Source organism: Bemisia tabaci, chromosome 1, assembly GCF_918797505.1.
Source record: "Bemisia tabaci chromosome 1, PGI_BMITA_v3".
Taxonomy (NCBI): Eukaryota; Metazoa; Arthropoda; class Insecta; order Hemiptera; family Aleyrodidae; genus Bemisia; species Bemisia tabaci.
Genome location: NC_092793.1, coordinates 74,504,678 through 74,527,577, shown reverse-complemented (window position 1 = coordinate 74,527,577; position 22,900 = coordinate 74,504,678). Strand labels below are relative to the sequence as shown.

Here is a 22,900-nt window from a genome sequence, read left to right as displayed (position 1 = left end):
AAGTCTAGTAATAAAAGTAATGGAGATGAACTGAATGATAGGGTGTAAAGAGGATTTAAGATCGAAAAATGAGCTTTTGTAAAAGACGGAGAAATGGATGTTCAAAAAATATTGAAAATTGTTGACGACAAAGGATGTGCAAAGATTCTTAGCCCTAGCCCTCGCAAGAGCGAAAAATTAACGTAAGCTAAATGCGATACATACGAATTGAGAGACGATTTTATTAAGTTTTTAACGCGAGTTTCTTTCTCATTTGATAGAATAATGATCGATTCACAGCAATTTTTTAAGCTACACGTATTCGACTGCCTTTATGGAAATGAAAGCGTTTCTGAGAGCGAGAGAAAAAAGTTGTACAAAAATAAAGTTGCATATGAGTGTCAACACAGCCAAAGATAGGAGATCTAACATACTCGATGCAAAACGACGGGACTGCTCAGTCCCGTACACTAATAACGTGGTGAACGCTCAAAATGGCATTGATCCCCTGGGCGGGAGCCAGCTGCTCCATAAGGGGTTCGTAAAATCACCTACTCTTTTGAAAAACAGCAGCGGGGCGATTATTGAAATGATATCGACTCTATGTCGCCGCTTTGTCGTGTCGCGCCATCGACTAAGCATATCGACGGTGAAACTACCAAACCACGTATCTCGTTTGCGGTGTTTAAAAATCTCCGCTCACATTTTATTTTTTTGAAGTAGACCAAATCAATATCGATCCTTGAAATTTTCACAGAATTTTCTCCGCACGAAGAGGAAAAATCACGGAAATTTTCAAGACTGGACGTTAAGTAGCTTTTCATTTAAAAAATAAAGTATGACAGGAAGTCTGCGACGTCGCAAACCGAGATACGTGGTTTGGTAGTTTCACCGTCGATATGCTTAGTCGATGGCGCGACACGACAAAGCGGCGACATACAGTCGATAGCATTTCAATAATCGCCCCGCAGATGTGGTCTTTTTTAAAATCACTGTAAATCGTTGGCATTTTATTCAAATTTAAAGTTCTAAAGTTACATTTTTAGAGGAGGATTTGCTCTCATTTCCTCGGAAGATAAATAATATGTAAGGAGAGAGGCCTATGAAATGAATCTTGACAAACGGAATAAGACAGGACACTAAAACAATTCTAATAAAGTAACAAAATTGTAAATTTGAATTTCTTTTATTTGATAAAATCCTTTTTTTCCCCATTCATTTTAAATTTCTGTTTTCACAATTCTATCAATCACCAAAGAAAACTTTTACATACAATTTTAATCTTTCTTTTTCTTCTTTCTTTTTGAAAAAATGCAATTTTCTCCGAATTAAAAAGCAATTAAACAGTTGCTGACGGTATTTCATACCTTTCTACATGCGATAAAAGTATTAAACTAACAGTCGATGTCTTAAAATTAAATACATTAAAGTTACATAAGCTCTGTAGGAATATTGCATCATCAACTATTTGCACTGAATTGTGATAGCTGCACAGAGACAACGTTCATTAAGTTACCAATGCTGAACCGATATCCTTGTGACATAAACAAAATTTTGAAGGCGTTTCGCATATATTCTCCTCAAACAAAGTTCAAATATTCGAGTACCTACTGAAAATATCGTTTTAGGAGTCTTTCCGCCGATAAATTAAAAGATGAGGTACTTAAAGCGTGCAAATCTACCGCGGAAGTTAACGACCGAAGTTGGCTTAAAGATTTGCTGGAAGATATTAATAGACTTTCAAACATTTTTTGAACGGAACATTATGATTTTGTCGTTGATCTTCTACATGCATCGTAGATTTGCACGCCTTAAATGAGGGGCTTGGAAGACAAGGCGCAAGTGCAGTTCCTGCTACTTTGAGAAATACATGTTTGAAGTTTCGAAATTACACAGATCCTGTGGCGCAAAGAAAGTTCAAACTGACATTTTGATGCTTAAAAATTGGCATTTGGGAGCGAATTATTTTCAGAATATGCATTAAGACTTAATTTTACATGAAATCATTAATATCTCAATTTTTTTCAAGAACTGCACTTATGTACCTTGTACTCCAAGTCCCTCGAATGTACTTTGGAGGTGTGAACCACCATTTACTGTAAGCATGATGCTTCATTGTACTACCAAGTACAACTTTTGTTTTTTTGACGAGATTATAAAAGAAAATACAAATTGGAACTAAAATAATACAGATTCTTACAATTAACTAAAGGCCTATGTTTACAATCTAATAAAAAAAACAAAAAAACATGAGGCGTAGAACATTTTTAGCACTTGGAGATACAAGTGCAGAGCGGCGGAATCGTTGCAAAAGCATCTTGTCAGCTATTCTAAATACGAATCGCCTTCGCTACGTCAAGAATAGTCGTAACATCTCCCAAGTAGCACAGTGCAACGAAAATATTGAAATTAAATTGCAATTTCATCATTTCAATAAAATTGTATTTATTTACCATCAAGTTGAAATAGTTTTAGGTACATCATTTAGTCGATTTATGACAATTTTAAACATTCAACAGAATGAGCTCCATGTGTCAGAAAGATACGCAATATGCAATGCAATGCAATGAATTTCAACTCATTTCAATTTTATTGCAAGAAGCTTCAATAAACGGAACCCCTTCAAATAGGAGCTAGGCAACATGCACAACACTCAGTGGAATTGCAAAATTTTTACAATGTAATTGCTACTTACTGCAATTCGTGCTACTTTGCCAAGGTATTAGCCAAGGTGTTATGGGTTTTCACTGATTTATTTATTTAATAAACATTTTAAACGTGCTAAAGCTTTTCGGCTTGCGGCCATCATCAGAGCTTACAAAGAAAGGTCAAAAACACAAAACTACAAAAACTTTAAAAAACATTACGCTGGTCACAATTATCAATAAATTTACCGCTGTGTGAATATCGGCATAAAGCTTGGTACGCTGAAGTCTCTGAAGTTTTGTGTTTTTGACCTTTCTTTGTAAGCTCTGATGATGACCGCAAGCCGAAAAGCTTTGGCACGTTTAAAATTGTTATTAAATAAATAAATCAGCGAAAACCCATAACACCTTGGCTAATATCCTCTAACATTAATCATACTTCAAATGGTGTTACTAAGATGATGAACGATTTCATAAATATTAGCTTTTGTCGTCTTCGCGTGGCATTTGCACACATATATTCTGAAATAAAAATACACTATAGAAACCCCAGTTAAAAAGATACAGAAAATATAAAAATTCTTGTATTTTTAATTGGATATTCCAGCAAGTTTCATAAGAAATGTGGTGCTTCTCCGAAATACCAGAACTTTAAATCAAAGATACAACGGGAAAATAAGAATGAATCTAGTTGGAATTTCCGGTAATTTTCAATGGAATTGTTTCTAGTTTCACGCTTCAGTATACTCGCACAAATGAGCTAACTTTCGTTCGTTAAGAATACTTGCCTGCGAGATATAAACCAAATTGGGAGGAGCGGCAGTGAGAACTCGAAGATCTCATGTGAAACTTTTCATGCTTACGCAAGAGAATGGTCAAAAACTGTCAGTGTTTTATTCATTCATAAAAGGTGCTAGGGAGAGGAGCATGAGACATAATAGTTTGTCTATACTATCGACCTTTGTGTAGGTATTACTACCAAAACCAGCACATATATTTTGTCGGCGATTAGCCGAGGGTAAAACCCTCGTTTCCACCGTCCACCACGAGGAGGAACCGACATCAGACGGCAACGCTTCCACCGTCCAACTTACAACTCCCATGGCATTACGTTAATTTGAAATTCAAAATTTTGAAGAAATTTTGAAGAAATTTTGAAGAAATTGAGAAGAAATTTTAAAAGACAAAGGCATGGGGCTCATGCCTTTGTTTCACTCGAGATCGGATGCCCTATAGCCGGTCCGGACCGACCAGTTTCCTCCTTAAGATCTCTTCTCCGTTCTGCTTTTTTCACACGGACTCCCGCGCGAACGAAGCACAACGGATCTACTCAGTTCCTACGAGATCAGAGGTTTAGTCGAGTGAGATTTAGTAAGGATAACCAGTGACCTCTTCAAGATCTCATGCCATGAAGAGTTGGGTCGCCTCGAGGGCGCACCCTCACTCACAACAGTGAACAATTCGCCAATGACCGAATGCAGGGAACTCCTCTACCACCGTGCGATCCAGCAGTGAGACAACAAACTCGTAGCTGGATACTCTCTACAGAGATAGAGATTGCTGAAACTTTGTCCGGCTTGTTCGGCCCAGGAGAACAGAATACCCTGAGCCACGAGGCCCCGGAACTCTCGTGAAGTATTCGGCTCTCCTGCATCAAAACCTACTTCAATCTGCAACATCGCCCCAGCCACCAGCCCGTTTGAGAGGCGTCCGACCCTCCGGTTCCGACTTTGCCTGGTCTAAAGTGTCCCGGGGGATGACGGCTTTAGTGCGCAAGCATCGGCAGATACCGGAGGTTGACCAGAACAGGATTGCCAGGCTTCGATCGGTCCCCCTGCATTTGGTCGCTGACGAATCGCGCAAAGTCGGTCACAGATCGGGATTTTCAGACCACTGTGTACCGGTTGATCCTTGCACCTCGCGGTTCAAGGATATGGCCTAACTACTATCAGTGGTCCTCTGAAGATCATCGTTCCCCTCATGTTCCTCAGGTTCCGCTTGATCTCTTCCGTAAGCCAGGGATATGGACTAACAACCAAGGTAATAACGTACCAAGGTTCCGCTTGATCCAAGGCTGCAATGGATATGACCTAACATCCAAGGTGTAAACAGCCTTGCTGCGCGAAGCAAGGCACCAAGGAAGCGGTTGATCCATGCCCGAGCGTATTAGGGATATGGGCTAACAACCAAGGTAATAACGTACCAAGGATGCGCTTGATCCTAAATTGCTCGTTACGATGTGTGAGGAGATATGGGCTAACAACCTGAGGCGAGGGAGGGTGCAGAATCACAACAGGTTTGCCGGCGTTTGGCACGGGTCGGAGACCCGCCCCAGGTCCACCACGAGGAGGCTCCGGCACCAGACCCTCCCTCCCCCCTCTCATTTTCATTTCATCTCATCTCATTTCATTTCATCTCAACTCATTTTCATTTTATCTCAACTCATTATCATTTCATCTCATTTTCATTTCATCTCATTATCATTTCATCTCATTATCATTTCATCCCATTATCATCTCATCTCATCTCATTTTCATTTCATCTCATTATCATCACATTTTCATCTCTTTTTCATTTCATCCCCTTGTCATCTCCTTTTCATTTCATCCCCTTTTTTTCTCCTTTTCATCTCTTTTTTATCTCATCTCCTGTTCGTCTCTTTTTCATCTCATCTCCTTTTCATCTCCTTTTCATCTCCTTTTCATCTCCTTTTCATCTCCTTTTCATCTCCTTTTCATCTCCTTTTCATCTCCTTTTCATCTCCTTTTCATCTCCTTTTCATCTCCTTTTCATCTCCTTTTCATCTCCTTTTCATCTCCTTTTCATCTCCTCTTCATCTCCTCTTCATCTCCTCTTCATCTCCTCTTCATCTCCTTTTCATCTCCTTTTCATCTCCTTTTCATCTCCTTTTCAAGTCCAGATACTAGTTCAAATAAAGCACAGTCACCGATTAAATTTAATCAAATGCATTAGTCTAGATGGACCATTAACTTTGGCAAAAACGGTGCCGCCATCTGCTGTAGGTAGGATTCGACCTGCCATTATCAGGCGCTGCCTGTTGTACTGATTGCAAATCAAATGAATTTCGAATGAAAATAAATCCAGGTAATGGAGTCTGTCCTTTCTCATCCGTATATCTCCTTTATGTCTTACCCATAAGTATTCATAATGGAGTTGATATTGCTTTTGAGATGCTAAAAAACGTAGCTTGCTCCGATGAGCAGTCAGGCTAGGAGGACACATAGGTAAATAAGAGCACTGGACGTGCATTGCAACTCTAAAGTATATCTGAACTTACGGTATAATTTCCTCCGATTAAAAAAAAAAATTTCCATCAAATCTCCGAGCAATCAATTTTTGATCGGTGACAGAACAATAATCTAATATATTTGGGGCAACACGAATATTGGGAACTCTGCTGACACGTATACCAATTTCACGGGTCTACTCAGGCGACGCTACGGGGGCAGGCAGATGAACACTTTGGGTCTCAAGGGTATATTAAGTCGAAAATATTGTTCTATGTCATCAAACTCTGTTTTTAAAACTTCTAATGCACTTTTAGCATCTCTTTTTTACTCTCTATATCGATTTTTCTTCTTTCTTTCTTTCGCAAGTCACTTACTTCCTTATTCATCCTTTATTCTATTTAATAATGAATGTATGATAGAGAAAAGGAGCATTTTAACCCCAAAACAAAAATTTATTGATGAAAAAGACAGGGGTAAGTAGCTATAATTTATTGCTAGGAAAAATAACTATCAATTATGCAACTATCATTGCTAAAAAGGAAGAGAAACGAAATGAAGATAATCATATGAAGTCACCTGAATGGATGGGAGCTGTTGGTGAAAGAGGAGGGAATAGAATTTTCGTGAGTGTTGTGCTTTTGAAATATCAAGAAAAGTTAAGAAGAAAATAGTCAGTTACCCGCTAGATCTATACCAATCCACTCTTTAACGAAAACTAAAAGAAAAACAGAGAGGATGAAGAGGTTTTAATTATTCATTTCGCCATTAGAGACCCCTGCCAACTCGAAGACATTTTTATCTGCCGAAGGGGTTTCCTCTACCGCCCTCAGGCCTTCCCGTGCACCCGGGTCCTGGGTCATTGGTTTCGGCCTTCAACGGATGCCATGGCTGCCGACCGTCCAACGGAAGTGCAAGCACTACTGCGACCCCAAACCAAAAGCTGCGGTATCGTAGGCCCCTCGTTCTAGTAAAACTGGGCGCTAGAATATTTAAAATCCCCAAGACCACTCACTAATTGGGAGGGAGAGGGACTGAAAATAAAGTACGAAATTTAATTGAATTTTTGTTCTTTATGTGTTCTGTTTTCTATTCTTTTCTTTTTCTCTTTTCCCTTATTTCTCTTCTTTCTCTTCTCTTCTTTTTCTTCTCTTCTTTCTCATCTCTTCTTTCTCTTCTCTTCTTTCTCTTCTCTTCTTTCTCTTCTTCTTCTTTCTCATCTCTTCTTTCTCTTCTCTTCTTTTTCTTCTCTTCTTTCTCTTCTCTTTTTTCTCTTCTTCTTTTTCATCTCTTTTTCGCTCTTCTTTCTTTTCCTTCTCTTTTTCTCTCTCTTTCTTTTACTTTCTTCTTTCTCTTTTCTTCCTGCTCTTCTATCTCTTTCTTCCCGCTCTTCTTTCTATTCCTTCCATACTTTCTTTCTCTTTTCTTCTGCTCTTCTATCTTATTTCTACTCTTCTTCCTATTCTCTTCATACTTTTCTTTCTCTTTTCTTCGTGCTTTTCTCATCTTCTCTTCGTCTCCTTTCTCTTTTCTTCTCTCATTCCTTCTCTAATTCCTGTTCTAATTCCTTCTCTCTTTTCTTCTCTCTTTTCTTCTCTCTTTCTTCTCTCTTTTCTTCTCTCTTTCCTTCTCTCTTTTCTTCTCTCTTTTCTTCTCTCTTTTCTTCTCTCTTTTCTTCTCTCTTTTCTTCTCTCTTTTCTTCTCTCTTTTCTTCTCTCTTTTCTTCTCTTTTCTTCTCTCTTTTCTTCTATCTCTTTTTCTTCTCCAGCAGAATAAATCTCACTCAATTGATAAAGTTTTTTGAAGCAAGAAAAAGCAGAATCAAAAGCAAATCTTTGGAGGCCCAGCGCTGCAAAATTTCTAAATTTATGTTTGAGGAAGGAGCATTGCAGCCCCAGAACAAATGTATTAATGAAATAATTTATTGCTATGGAATAAAATAATTAACAAGGATGCAACTATCATTACTAATTAAAAAAAAGATGAACGAAATGAAGATAATCGTAGAAATTTAGAATGAAGATAATATTGACAAATTCCATTTTAAATTTTCTTGATTTTCCAGATGTACAACACTCACGATAACTCTACTCACCACTCTTTCACCAATTACTCCCATCCATTCAGACGACTTCATACAATCGAAACAAGATAGGTACGCGGTTTAGTAGTTTCACCGTCATATGTTGGATACATCCATCCCTGCCGCTCAGGAATTAAAAGACTGAAATCTTTTGATAACGCGAAAAAAAAAAAAAAAAAAAAAAATTCTTCATTCCTAATGGTGTAGAACTAAAGTTTGCAATGAGGAATTAATATTTGAGGCTCATTTTTAGAACAGCGCAAGTGCCATCAATGTCCTTATGCAGAATGTGTGCTGCTTCTTCTTCTTTACCTTCCTTTCTGTCCCACACTCCCTCTCCTTGCTTTTTTTGTTCTTCATCGTTTCTCTCTTCTAGATCTTCTTACATCTTCACTTACTTCTTCCTCTTTTCTTTTCCCCAGTCTTGTTCATCTTCTCTTCTACTTTTACTTATTTACCTTATTTTACTCTCTTTCACCTTTCTCCTCTTCTTCCCTCTCTCTTTTCTCTCTTTTTCTTCCTTCTGTATACTCTTCTTCCTCTTTTTCTTTGTAATTTACCTCCTCTTTCTATTCTTCTCTCTCTTCTTCCCTCCCCTCTTTTCTCTCCTTTCCTTTCCCCCTTCTCTCTCGCCCCCTCTCCCATCATCGTATTCTCTCATTTCGCCGTGTTCTCCTTTCTTTTAAATCTTCTTAATGCTCCTCTCTTGTCTCCCTTCTTCCTGATTTCCTTCCTCTTCTTCTCTTCCTACTTTCTCTCTCTTCTTCCTATTCTCTCTCTTCTTCCTATTCTTCTCTCTCTTCTTCCTATTCTTCTCTCTCTTCTTCCTATTCTCCTCTTTCTTCTTCCCGTTCTTCTCTCTTTCTTCTGTCCCTTTTTCTTCCTCCTCTTTCAATTCTTTTTTCTCTTCTTCTTTCTTTCTTTGCTCTTTCTCCTCGCCCAAACTTTGATTTTCTCTACAAAGATAAGTGCATTCATAAATGAGCCACAAATAGTAATTCCTTATTAGATGATGTATAATATAGTCAATATGATCCCCTGAAAATCCAGTGGCCAATTCAGATGACCGTAGGATTTTTTTCCTCTCGTTGCAACGATGCAAAAGTTTTAAACTTGAAAATGTTGGGTTTGAAGGTAGCACGATGACATGGGCCCATTTCTCGGTGAATTGATCTAATTTTTGATATGTTGTTTTCTCGTCTGAAGTGCGACATTCCTAAAATTTTCATGACCGAGAATATTTTTTTGCTCCCGTTACGACGTTGCAAAGTTTCAAACTTCAAAATTAGGGATTCGACCATAAAATGATGGCGTTTGGGCGGGAAATTTTGCAGAATTGTCGTTACTTATGAGTTTTTACAACAAATGTTTAAATAATTTATTCATCTAGCTCAAATTTTTCGTTCATGACCAACTTCGATTTAAACCCCCTTCAGGAGCACCGTGCCGAGTTTGGAAGTTTTCAAACTGAGAGATTCAATTATAGGCAACGTGGAATGAAGTTGGACTGATTTTACTAAAATCTACCTAAATGGCAACTCGCAACTGCTAGTGGTGAGGAAGAATACTGTACCAGCTCACTTTGAAAAATTGAGAGTATAGAAAAATGGTCGATTCGTTCGCAATTAATTCTGAGAACAGGAAGGAGTTGGAGAGATTTTACCGTGATGAAGCAATGATCCGTAAATTCAGGAACAACTCAGATGCAAAGTGAAAATTCTGTCTTCGTGCACAGCCTTGACAAATGTTAGAGAGACCACAACATAATTACTGCAAAAGAAAGAAAAGAATGCTTTAATAGATAAATTCAACATAAAATTTTCATAAATATAACAATATCGTTCCCAAGGAGCATAGAGCAACGAAAATTTGAAAGAATGGTACAAGTTAATGGAAACAATTGCCATTTTTTACCATTTAAATTGCATTATCATTACATCCTTTGGTTAATAACTTCCCATTGTAAACGATCAAATAGTTCTACGTTTAAGGCGCAATACAAAAGGCAATTTGCAATACAAAAAAGTGCACCTTATTGCGATTTTATTCTAATAAAATTTTAAAAAGAGGAGTCCCTTCAAATGGAGAATAAACAACATACGCATCACTTTGATCTGATTGCAGTAACTTTCCCATGTAATCGCAATTTATTGAAACACATAACATGCGCCGCTTTTATTTTAAAGCACAATTTAAAACCGTCCTCCCGCTATTTACCCTTAGACGTGTTGTAAAGATGTATGTATACGATGCCTACGGCTCAGAAAAATTAAACTTTATACCGACCACAATAATGGTTCATCTGCCAACCTCAGATTGAAGATTTACCTTGTTTATTTAAAAAGAGAAAAAAAAAGAAAATAAGAAAAAAGAAGAAAAAAAGAAAGAAAACGCATTCTTGGGCTTTGAAATATACGGTTGGATTGGTTTTACAGATCTAGGGGAAAAAACTTAAGCAAACTTGTTAGCTTTCCTTTTCCATCTCGCGGAAATGCACGGACATTTGCGAGGTATGAATGATGGACCTTTTATGAGAAAGAGCGTGTAGGAGGTAATAGGCGTTTACGGTACGTCCTTTCAATTATTACTCCACGCGCGTCTATATATTCTAGACACGCGTGGAGTAAGTCTGCCAGACTCTAGAAGAACTTAATGCCATGATAACATGCCCCTCTCACAAGCTTTTAGTCGTATATCTTAGAAAAATTGAGTGTGTGTATGTTTGAGCCGCTTATACGGCGCGCTAGAGCGCTCTGCGACGCCTACCCGCCACAGGAATCTGTCATGATAGAGATCCTCCGGAAGCTGGCATCACTCCATCTCTTCACGGATGCCCTCTACCCACCGTTTGGCTGAAAAAATGTTTACCCACCGTTTGGCCACCATTTAAAAAATGAACGAGTAAAAAATGAGGATAAACAAACAGGAGCCGGGTCATAAAACGCCGCCTTGTGCTACGGCCAAAATTGAAGTTAATTTCTTCTGAAAGCATATCCTTCATGGACACTATAAGCTCTACCTTAGAAGGGCTGACAAGTCCCGGAAGTTTAAAACGTATCGCAGAAAATACACACAGAAGTTTCTACGTATGGTAGGTATGTAATTCAGTTTCCGAAACTTTGAGCTTTGTACAAAAAACGATCGCGGAGAGTCTGCAAAACCGTAGGTATATTGCCGTGGTAAGGAAAAACGCCGTATGAAACTTCAGGTGTTGCCAAACTGTCTGTGATAAAACACGAATTTCCTGGTAAACGTATGAATATTTTTCTTCTCGATTCTCAAGAGAATTTTGTTTGTATTTTGATCTAAAGTTCCTGAAAATGTCAAGGAAAAACATTCATAATTTTCCTCAAAAATAAACTTTTCATCAAAAGAAATTTGGCAACTCTCGAATGTTTATACGGTGTTCTTCCCTAGCACGGCAGTATACTTTACGCATCGCGGCGTCTCACCTAGCTTGCGGCGGAACCCGATGTCTAGTCTCGGTCTCTGCTCTTGACCCATCCAACTTTTCTACTCCTGCGTTAAGGTCTTTGAGTCAGCCGAGGAGAGATTCTCCTTCATTTTGTCGATATGCAATTTCATCACCTTAGAAGTCGAAATAGTTGTATCACGCGTCCAACTTTTGTACTCCTGCGTTAAAGTCTTTGAGTCAGTCGAGAGGAGATTAGCCTATGTCACTTTATCAAAGCTAGCCATCAAAATATCAAGGTCAGGTGCTGTGATTGGCTTATACGATGACTTGGACCAATCACAGCACTTGACCTTGACATTTTGGATGAGTATTTTGATAGTCTGACACAGGCTATTCTCCTTCATTTTGTCGACATGCAATTTCATCACCTTGGAGGTCGAAATAGTTGTATCACGCGTCGAACTTTTGTACTCCTGCGTTGAAGTCCCTGAGTCAGCGGGGGGGGGGGGGACCATCTCCATAGCGTGCATAAGCAATTAAATCAGTCAGTTACAAAGAGCTCAAGCGCCTATAATGAGAATTCGAGAAAATTGGTATGATCACCGTTTTAACTGACCCCTTACAAATCTCAGAGCTCTAAAATATTAAAGCAATGAATTAATTAATCACATTATTAGTTAATTTGCAATTTAAAACGGGTTGGTTAATACAGTTTCAACTGTTTTTTCGTATTTTTATAACTGGCGCTTGAGCCATTTTGTAATTGACCGATTCACTTTTACCCTCTTGGAAATCGAAATGGTTGCGTCACGCGCTTCGTCCCATCCAAATTTTTTCCCCCGTGTTAAGGTGATTCGATGGACGCCATATTTTTTGTCAGAACGGCATGCGATATATCGCATCTGTTGGTTCCATTTTTTCTGCTACTCGTGATTTTTTCCAATTTTGAGATCGCAATTTTGCTGTCGGGACACTAAAGCACTCACTTACCAATTTTAACAAAGAAATTCAACGTAACAATGGCGTGGTTTTTTTAGAGAGAAAACATCGCATTCGACACTGGTATAGAAACTGCACTCGAATGCGATGTTTTATCTCTAAAAAAAACCACGCATTTTTATACGTTGAATTTCTTTATTAAAATTGGTAAGTGAGTGCTTTAGTCTCCTGACAACAGAATTGCGATCTCAAAATTGGAAAAAATGACGAGTAGCTGAAAAAATGGAATCAATTGATGCAATAAATCGCCATTCTGACACAAAATATGGCGTCCGTCGAATCACCTTAAACCTCCGTGTCAGCGGGAGAGAGGCCGAACTCATTATTGTTGTTGCGGATACGCGAGAAAGCTTCGTTGCTTCATAAGTGGGACCGGATCTGTGAAAATGGACCTCATCCTCCGGAGGAAATTTTTCGAAATTTTGAACTTGCCGCGAAAAGCGATCACGCGTCACGGGAAGCGCCTGCAAAACTGTCAGGATACTTCGAACATAGCACGATCTCTAGTCTCGCTCTCGCCTCTTTACTCGTTGGAAATGCGTAGAACAACGCCTTCACAACTTCGGAAGGTGCGCGCAAAAATGGAGCTCATTTTGATCAAAACGAAGTACATTTTGTATCATCCATTATCCAAGGTTGTAGCCCACGCAATTTTTCCACTGCCTATACGCAATTCGCGAACGACCGATCGAACTCTAGGTTCAAACCAAAAAAAAATATTATGACTTAATATAACCTCCCATGCAACTTCTTCGTGAGTTAATTCATTGAAATTTAGGTATTGACAGGTCATGAATCAGTTAAGAACTCATCAAGCACGAGAAATTTCGATTGCAAGAAACACTTGGGCGAATTGGACCGCCTTAACGTGAAAGACTCGAATCATAGATAAGGTCATGTCTCTGTTTACACTTGAACTATGACGAAGATACTAAACCAGTCTATTAAAATTCAAAGGCGATCCGATTTTCGCTAAATGATAGAGATAGGTGCAGAGTCTTAGTAGCACTGACTATAAAAGAAAGTTGGAAAAATCGGTAAATTCAGCACAGAAAATTCTTAAGAGGGGCCGTTCAAATATTACCTAAGCCATTTTGGCCGACTTAATAACCCCTCTCCCCTCTTGTAGCAAACAGGTGCAAAAGTGCTTCAAGCTGAACCTTTTCACTAGTAACCAGATAAAATTCACTTAACCAGATAAATTTTACCACTAACCAGCGAAAGAAAGTCCAATAAAACTTTTAAATCCGATATGACTACTGACAGAGACAGAGACATTCAGGGTGACGCAACGACGATAGGCTCACAGGAATAAAAGAGTGCCTTCAATTTCGAGTGATACCACAGTACACGCAGAAGCTCGATAAGTCGCATGCTTCATTCCGCACTGATTTTAATGAGGCTAATGAAGGGGCAAGGGACAAACAATTTAATTATTGATGGATTATTAACTTCATATCGACGGTCCAACTTCCAAACCTCGAAGCTCGGTTTGCGACGTTGCAGATTTTCTGTCGTTTATAATTTTTTAGGTGAAATATAACCTTAAAATAAATTCTTAAAAACTCCGAGAGTTTTCTCCTTCGTGAAAGGCAGGTCCAATGCGTAGTCTCCAGGACGAGGGAATGTTACTCCATTCCAAGGTAGCCAAATTGACTCAAAATATTCATAAATTTTACTCAAATGTACCTGTGCAATTTTTAGTCATTTTTCTGTTTTTTTCCATTAAATCTGAGAATAATAATCAATGTTTTCAGTTAGTAATGCCCGAAATTTTCCTTGTTGATCTGCAATTCGCGAGGAGAAATTTGGCAACATTTAGATGGAATTACGTTCTTTCGGGGTGGGGGGGGGGGTGAATTGACGGAGAAGAGGAGAGTCAACGGACAGTAAATACAAGGATTGAGATTCTTTGCAAAAGCCACAAATATAAGACAATGTAGGGGGAGAAAATAATTTGTCGAGGAAAATTGAAAAAAATTAAGACAAATGAAAAAATGTCAGGAAAAACCGTGAAAATCAAGGAAAATGGGTAAGTAAAGTGGGAAATTGGAGCAAAGAATTTGAATGAAGTTAATAACGATATCCCTGACGACGAATGAGGGTTGTGGAAGAAAAAAGTTGAGTCTACGCATCATTGGAATGTTAACATAATGGGAAAAAGCGGAAATATCGAATCATACGGTAGTGTCAAATAAGAAGACTACATACCTTCAGCGACTCGTTAGTTCTTAACAGACAGGTTGTGAAGCCGGAAAATCTGAAAAATAAAACAAAAAGAAAATAATCGAAATGTATCAAAAGGATTAGAGCCATGAATAACAATGAAAATAACTGGGAGTCACATTTTCGGGATTCGGAAACCACCATGTAGGGCTCAGGTTTTTCATAGTTTTTTTTAAATTTTTATCGTAATATTTCCGACTGAAAATGACTCAGTTTTGAGTCGAAACGTCTCGGTTTTTTGTTAAAATATTTTATTTTGTTCGCTTAAAAATTGTGTATTTTAGCCTTGTTTCCCGTTTCCCCCTTGTTTTTCTAGTATTTTCGGGATGGGAGAAAGTAAGTCTGCAAGTTAAATATGGGATTCAGAACATTTTGAGTTTATAATTAAAATAATAAGAGTTTGAAACTATGTACTTAGATTGCGCAGATGGAGATATATGGTGGAAATTTTGGCGGTAGAAGTAATCACTTCGACTCGATTTTAAAAAGCCTCTTTCACAAAGGTAAAATACTAGGTAAAACATGATTTAGGATTCTTGAGGCCAAGTTAATGATGCAAAAACCAGTGAAGTCATTCATTTCCATCGTATTATACAGGGTGATCCAGAATTAAAGCGGCCAGCCAGGAGCGTGTTCTATGGGTCATGGGTCAAAATAAGACTTTTTTGTTGTATAAAGTTTTTTCCAAAAGTGTTCCCAGTCGAAGCTACGCCCCCTTCCCAAATGTCGGAAAGTAAATAGTTTTTCCAGAATTTTGGCAACAGTTGTAACCAAATCTCATGAAAATTTGTACACTCCTGCAATTTTAAGCCCTAATCTCATAAATGATCCAAAAAAATCGAAATCTCAATTTAAAGAGGGGATGCTTCGGCTCCTGCAGGCTGGCCGTTTAACCCTGCTGGATCATCCTGTATAGGATACTTCCCACATTCCTACATCTCCTCTTTGGAAGGCGAAAAAAAATTAATAAATTGGTTTCCACCGGCAATAAAATATCCTCGAATAGCTAATCAGCAAATTTTGACTTATCGCCCCATGAACGGTTCGAATTTTCGGATAAATCCTTAGTTACTTGTTTCTAGTTGAAATATTAATTTACACCGTAAGTGATGCCCGACTGAGGCATTTAAATGATCAAACCCCGTGAATGATTTAATCATTGCGAAATTTTTGCATATTGAAAACTTGGAGAAAAAAATCGAGTAGGTAGTAAATACATTGAAGACCCATTTTAAGAGGACCAAATAAAGACACAATCCAACTGTCCGACAATCCGACCGTTCAGAAACATGAAGTAAGACAGACTCACTTTGAACTAGGTAAAGCTGAAGCTGCTAATATGTCACGAATACGAAAGTAAGCACATGTAGAATTGTAGAGTCACTTATGAATTTCGCGAACGCAAATGGAGCCTTCGGAAACGCTCCTGAAAGTCCATAAAAACCACAGGTAACTGGATTTCAACACACGGGTAAACTGATCAGATCGAGAATTCGTTTCAAAGAAAATGCCTTTCTCACCACGATTATTTTTAGCGAGGATTTGCTCACGACACATAGAAATTGCCTCAAAAAACAGTTGACGAGCACTTCAAGAGGAGCAGCACAGCCGTAAAAGATACGTTTTGACGATCAGCGACCAGATTTTAAGATTTAAGTGAGGCTACTGTCACCGGTCGGATACTGCGCGCAAGTGAGAGGCAATCTCTGGACTAGACTGAACAGGCAACTAGCAAAGGAAAATGCGATAGGCCGGGCATCGTTTGAGGGAGGCGGGAGGGGGGTAGCACGTGTGCTCGGACGATCTGAAACCACTGAGACTTTTCTGCCGTGCTAGGGAAAACGTCGTAGGAACCTCAAGGCGTTGCCAAATTTCCTTTGATATAACACGAATTTCCTGGTAAACTTATGAATAGTTTCCTTCCAATTTTTCAGATAATTTTGCTCGCAAGTTTACTTAACGTTCCTGATAATTGCAAGGAAAAATATTCATAACTCTCCTCAAAAATAAACATTTTACTGAAGAAAATTTGACAACTCTCGAATGTTCATACGGCGTCCTTCCTTAGCACGGCAATTTTGGTCTGGCGAAAGACGTGTGCGTGTGGGCCCAACCCTTCTACCCTAGGCGTTTCAGAGACATTTCGCCGGACAGGAAACCGATAAGTCTCTTTGTCGCTCCCTATTATGTAATCGTTTCGAAGTTTAGGGAAACCAATTCGACAGTTCCACCTGCCTTTTCAGGTCGGTTCCATTGTTACCCTGTCTAGACTCTGCTATCTGTCTGAGATTTCCTGTTAATGAAAACAAGTTGTCTAGCTCTCTTTTTGACGACGCCGACACGACGAGACGAGACGAGATGAGACGAACGTAAGGATCTGATTTTTCCAACTGGCCAGCGCAGCGTTGCAACATGGGAGGGGAAGGAGGGGCTGAAAGGAACCTAGAAACAACCTCGCTTACTGCACGGGTGGCTTTAACGAAGTCTATAAAAACCCGCAACCCCTAAATCTTAAAGCGGGGAACTACCGTGGAATACTTTAGGAAAACATATCCGGTAAAATGGAAATCTGCCATCGATTTCATGAAAATCTTATACTAAATGATCGATATTTAGTGCACCGTCTTTCAGTTCAAAAATTACAGAGGCCTGCAAAAAAAATGGTGGGACTATGATGGTTGAATCTTGTGTAATTTTCAGCGCATCGGCGCTGAAGACCTCAGTCTTCCTCAATACCCACCGATCTCCGGGAAACTGATATTTTACTCAAGACAAGCTTTTCCGAGAGAAATTCAATGTACTGCGAAATTCATGCTTGTTAGCCGGTTTCTTCTGCCGAGAAACTGTATGATGAGAGAACGGCTTTTAATGTAGATATATATCATTCGCAAGTAGCACAGTGCAACGGAAATAATGAAATTAAATTGCAATTTGATTTTAATACAACTGTAAACTTTTTACCATCAAATTGCAATATTTTTACATCATTTAGTCGATTTATGCCGATTTTAATGAGCTCCATGTGTCAGAAAGATAGGCAATATGCAATGCAATGCAATGAAATATTGCAGCTTATTTCAATTTTATTGCAATAAGTTTCAATAAACGGGACCCCTTCAAATTGAAGCTAGGCAACATACACAACACTCAGTTCAATTGTAATATTTTTTTTTTACGTAATTGCTACTAATTGCAATTTGTGCTACTTGGGATTTTATTTCTAATTCTTACTCAACGCGATTATTGTAGGTACATTACACGTCATTATTAAATGTCACATTAATATGAAAAATTGAAAGTGTAAACGTCTGAAAAAATAGGATGAACATAAGACCAGTTTATCCATAAGACGCCGTAAGCTCAGGTCAAAGTTAAGGTGATTCGATGGACGCCATATTTTGTGTCAGAATGGCATGCGATATATCGCATCAATTTGTTCCATTTTTTCTGCTATTCGTGGTTTTTTCCAATTTTGAGATCGAATTCTGTTGTTAGGAGACTAAAGCACTCACTTACCAATTTTAACAAAGAAATTCAACCTAATAAAGGCTTGGTTTTTTAGAGAGAAAACATCGCATTCGATACTGATACCGAAACTGTACTCGAATGCGACATTTTCTCTCTAAAAAAATCACGCCTTTATTACGTTGGATTTCTTTGTTAGAATTGGTAAGTAAGTGCTTTAGTCTCCTGACAACAGAATTGCGATCTCAAAATTGGAGAAAAATGACGAGTAGCTGAAAAAATGGAACCAATTGATGCGAAATGTCGCATGCCGTTCTGACACAAAATATGGCGTCCATCGAATCACCTTAAACTCAAAAATTCGGCAAATTACTGTATCATCGCATTTACATCCATCCCATAGGATTGAAAACAGGATAAATCAAAAGAAAGAATCGCCCCCCCCCCCCTTTTCAGACTCATGCGAGTCAGAGGCTGTACGCGGCCACATCTCCTTCGAATAGTCAAAATATTTCGCGATCCAGGCAAAAGACTCAACAAATCAACATTATGGGAGTAAGCGCAAGAAGAAAACTAAAAATGACTTCCAAAACGATATCCTCAAACCAAAAATCATGGAAAAAGGCTACAGATTCCTAACTTATACAATGACAACCGACGTGACAAAGTAGTAACTCCATTGATTGTGAGACTACCAGGATTAAAAAAATCTCGAGGAAATCTAAAGAGAAAATCGCCCCTCAGGGACTCTCAAGTCAGACAACTCTTCGTTTAAAAAGGAAAATTGAAGCGCTGAGTGTAAACTGGGCATTTCTTAGTTGCGATGTCTAAGGATCTCCGTTAACATTTCATCCACTAAAATTAAAGCAAATAGATGAAATTCGCTAATATTTTACTAAATCCTCTGTAACATTTTACAATGCTGAAAATTAAAACAATTAGAAAATTTACTTTCCTCTCTAAAATATAAATTGAAAATGAAAATACTCTAACACCGCAACCAAAAAATGCCCTTCCTGCTCCCACCCTTCAATTTTTGATGATGTGAGCAAGTGACTTACCAATTTAACTCCAAAGCGACTCAGCAAAAAATTGAATTGGACTGAATAAGTTGCGGTTCAAAATAATGGATAGCGGGGCGAGGAATCACCAAACTTGACTGAAAAATCAACTCCTTAAATTCACGAGCCACTGAAATGTACTGAACCGTCACCTCCGAATTCACACACCCGACTGCCGCAAATCGTTTCACGTAGCGTCTCCAATCAGTCTCTGGTAAGGGGGTAGGGGGCTATGGGTGGTCAGATAAGCCGAACATCCGCTCGGTAGAATCTCTGTCTGGTCGTTCGGCGACAGGTACCACCGCGGCCCGGCCGGTATCGGAGCAAATTCTCTTATCGAGACTCTGATGAAAAAGGAAATCGGCAAATGTATAAAAGGGATAGAGTCTGGGTGTTGTCGAAGTGGTGATGACAAAATAAGTACCAGGGGAAAACTTAGGCAAGAAAGAGCGGGACGGATAGTCACACCTGCCCAAAACACGAATCTCCAGCTCCGTTGCTACGAAAGACAACGTGAAGGAAGAGGACAAAACAAAGACGCAATTGAAGCGTTGGGTGCAGAAAGGGTATTTCTTGGGTGCGGTGTTTCAGAATCTCTACTGTTTATTTATATTTTTGAGAGGAAACTGTTGGGTGCAACAATTTTGTGTTTCGAGAAAATCAAAATGAACAATCAGAGGTGCACATTATTGTAGGCTTCTGCAATTTTCTGCCATGCGCTGGGTTTTTGCAAAAAGATCATAACAACACACCGGTCAAAATTGTGTGGAATATTTTGTTAACCGAGTTTTTGGGCGCAGAAAGGGCATTTCTTGGTTGCGATGTTTCAGAATCTCTACTGCTAATGTATATTTTAGAGATGAAATTATTGGGTTAATTTTAAGAAACTTTCAATTTTAAGCATCGCAAGATCATAAAGGAAATTCAGTAAACGTTTTAACGAATTCCATGAATTTGATTTAACTTTAGTGGATAAAACGTTAACCGAGATCCTCAGACACCGCAACCAAGAAATGCCCTCCCTGCATCCAGCGTTTCAATTTTAGAATGTGTGAGAGTCGCAATCCTTCATCAGAGTTGGAAATCTGAAAAATCTAAGAAATAAATTCTCAGCCTCCACAATTTTTGTACCCCTGTAAAAAAGCGCCTCCCGAGGGCCTTCAAGTCTTACACTGCCACGCTGAGGAAAAACGTCGTATGAACCTTCAGGCGTTGCTGAATTTCGATTGATGAAACACGAATTTCCGGGTAAACTTAAGAATATTTCTCGTCCAATTTTTCAGATAAAGTTGTTCGCAATTTCACCTTAAGTACCTGAAAATTTCAAGGAAAATTATTCCTAACTTTCCTTAAAAACAAACCTTTTACCGAGGGAAATGTGGCAACTCTCGAATGTTCACGCGGCTTTCTTCCTCGGCACGGCAGTATACTACACACTACCACATCTCCTTCGAAGAAATACAATTTTCAGTGATATAAATGCAGCAAGGAAAGTAACTCACCAAATTAATCCTGCCAAAGCGTATACTCAGGGACAGAATGACTTCAAAAACGTCATCCTCCAGTCCAAATAGTTCTGGCTTCTCACGAAACAATTGTTAGTTTTGAAGGAAAATACTGAAGGTAAGTTCTAACACTGTACATAGATTATAATTAATTTTAAACGTACAGAAGAAGGTGCACGATCTTGAAAACACTGTAATTGCGCTGGTTCCTTTTTGCTAAATGTCATCCAAGTGAATTGCGTAGTTCCGCAAACAAAAGCGGGGCGTATCACGATAATATTAATAATATGTCTTGGTGAGGTATGGTATGAATATTTTTCCTTGAAATATTTAGATAGTTTTGATGAAATCGCGATTAAAATTCATAAACAAATTTTGGGGGGGGGGGGGCACAAATTCCCCACGAAATTCCCGTTTTATCTCACAAATTTTGGCAACGTCCGAGGGCTCATAAAACGTTCTTTCGCAATACAGAGTTCGGACTGACGGGATTTGAGTGTTGACTTCAAACATTTTTTCTGCCGATTGATTTTTCTGGCTATCAATGAGAGGTATTCTACAGCTGGGCCTGCTCCCCCTAAATCAGGGTGTCTACAGATCCGGAAAACCCGGAGATTACTCTTTTTTTAGGGTGGCTCCAGTGGCGTGGCGTGCTTTGCGATATATCGATTGTTATGCCATTTAAACCTATGGAAAATGATCGATGAACAGGGTGTTCGCTACGAACACCTTAATAATCGATTCTTTACCATACGTTTAAATTGCAAAACAATCGATACATCGCAATTCACGCCACGCCACTGCGTGGCTCGGAAGCTATCGTAATGCGTGTTTTTTAAAGACAGCCTGGAAAGTATGCAATCTCTTGCGCACTAATTCTTTGTCTTGCATCAACGCACGTTTTGCTTTCCTTCTCAATCGTTAAAATCTCCTAGTAATTCTGTCGCGCTAAGGAAGAACGCCGTATGAGCATTCGAAACTTGCCAAATTTCCTTCAGTAAAATGTTCGTTTTTGAGAAAAGTTATGAACATTTTTTCTTGAAATTTTCAGGAGCTTTAGGTGAAATTGCTAACAACATAATCTGAAAAATTGGGAAAAAAATATTCATACATTTACTAGGAAATTCGTGTTTTATCAAAGGAAATATGGGATCGCCTGAAGGTTCATACGGCGTTTTTCCATAGCACGCATCGCATCGCTAGCAGTATAGGATCTATGGTTTGTAACCATTGTGTTACACTGCACCGTTCCGAGTCTATCACAAGGGGACTTTAACGCAGGAGTAGAAAAGCAGAAAGCAGGAAACTTTAGGTGAAATTGCAAACAACATAATCTGAAAAATTGGGAGAAAACTATATAAGTTTACCAGGAAATTCGTGTTTAATAAATGAAAATTTGGCAACGCCTGAAGGTTCATACGGTGTTTCTCCTTTGCACGGCAGAAATTGCCATACATATGTGCCGGTATTAATTTTTCTAAGATCATGCACCTACAGACGACCCATTCTCTTACGAGTTCTTGGAATGATGAAGAAAAAAGTGATGCGCCACAGCGGGAGATAAATACATAAATAGATAAAACATGCATAAAATTCCTACTAATGTGGCCACTGCGTGTGAAAAATAAAGGTTTCTGAACTCTCGGAATGTTCTTGACGAGGAGCAGCCTCCGAATTCTAAAATACTGGGTTTTCCGTGAATTCCGGCAATGAAATATGGCAACACCGGCTTTTAGGGGGGGGCTTTGAATCCAAAAAAGTTTTTTGACGAAGGTTTTGACCACCCACGTCCATTTATTGCCAAAAAAGTTAAACTCTGGCGTAAGATGAGTCGCTTTTTTAAGCCATTTTAAATAATGATGAAAAACAGGAAAATTCTAAAAAGTTTTTTTTAACTATGAGCGCAAAGTTTGACATCAACGAAAATTGGCCAAAGTGACTCTCTTACATCCTAATGAACATACTTGAAGGACTTTTTTGTCCTCCGAAGGGATCGGTATGAAACAGCGCGTTGAATGCCGAAAAACCCGCATTTTTCGCCAAAATTGGCCTTCAGACCCATGTTTAGGCCAGTGATAGACCTCGAAATAGATCGGAAATGACCAAACCATTATGAATTCCATATAATATAGACCTTCAATGACCAAAAAATCGCGGAGTTGAGGAATTTCAGGGTGGGCCCAAAAAAGGCCCTTAACGATACCCCTCCTTTTTCCTTTTTTCTTACGAAACAAGGGTTGCATGTGTATTCGTAGTGGTTTTTCACGAGTAACC

At 38.8% G+C, this 22,900-nt stretch overlaps 1 protein-coding gene and 1 long non-coding RNA gene across 2 annotated transcripts in view; one reads left to right on the top strand and one right to left on the bottom strand.

The window, feature by feature from the left end:
- LOC109033102 (uncharacterized) overlaps positions 1-22,900 on the top strand; it is a 54,122-nt gene that overhangs the window by 21,043 nt on the left and 10,179 nt on the right. The gene's annotated exons all lie outside the window — the stretch shown is intronic.
- LOC109033149 (uncharacterized) lies at positions 7,438-19,532 on the bottom strand. Its single transcript, XR_002008993.2, has 3 exons — positions 19,122-19,532; positions 14,581-14,629; positions 7,438-9,725 (listed from the first exon to the last, which is right to left on the bottom strand). It is a non-coding gene; the product is annotated as an uncharacterized lncRNA (long non-coding RNA).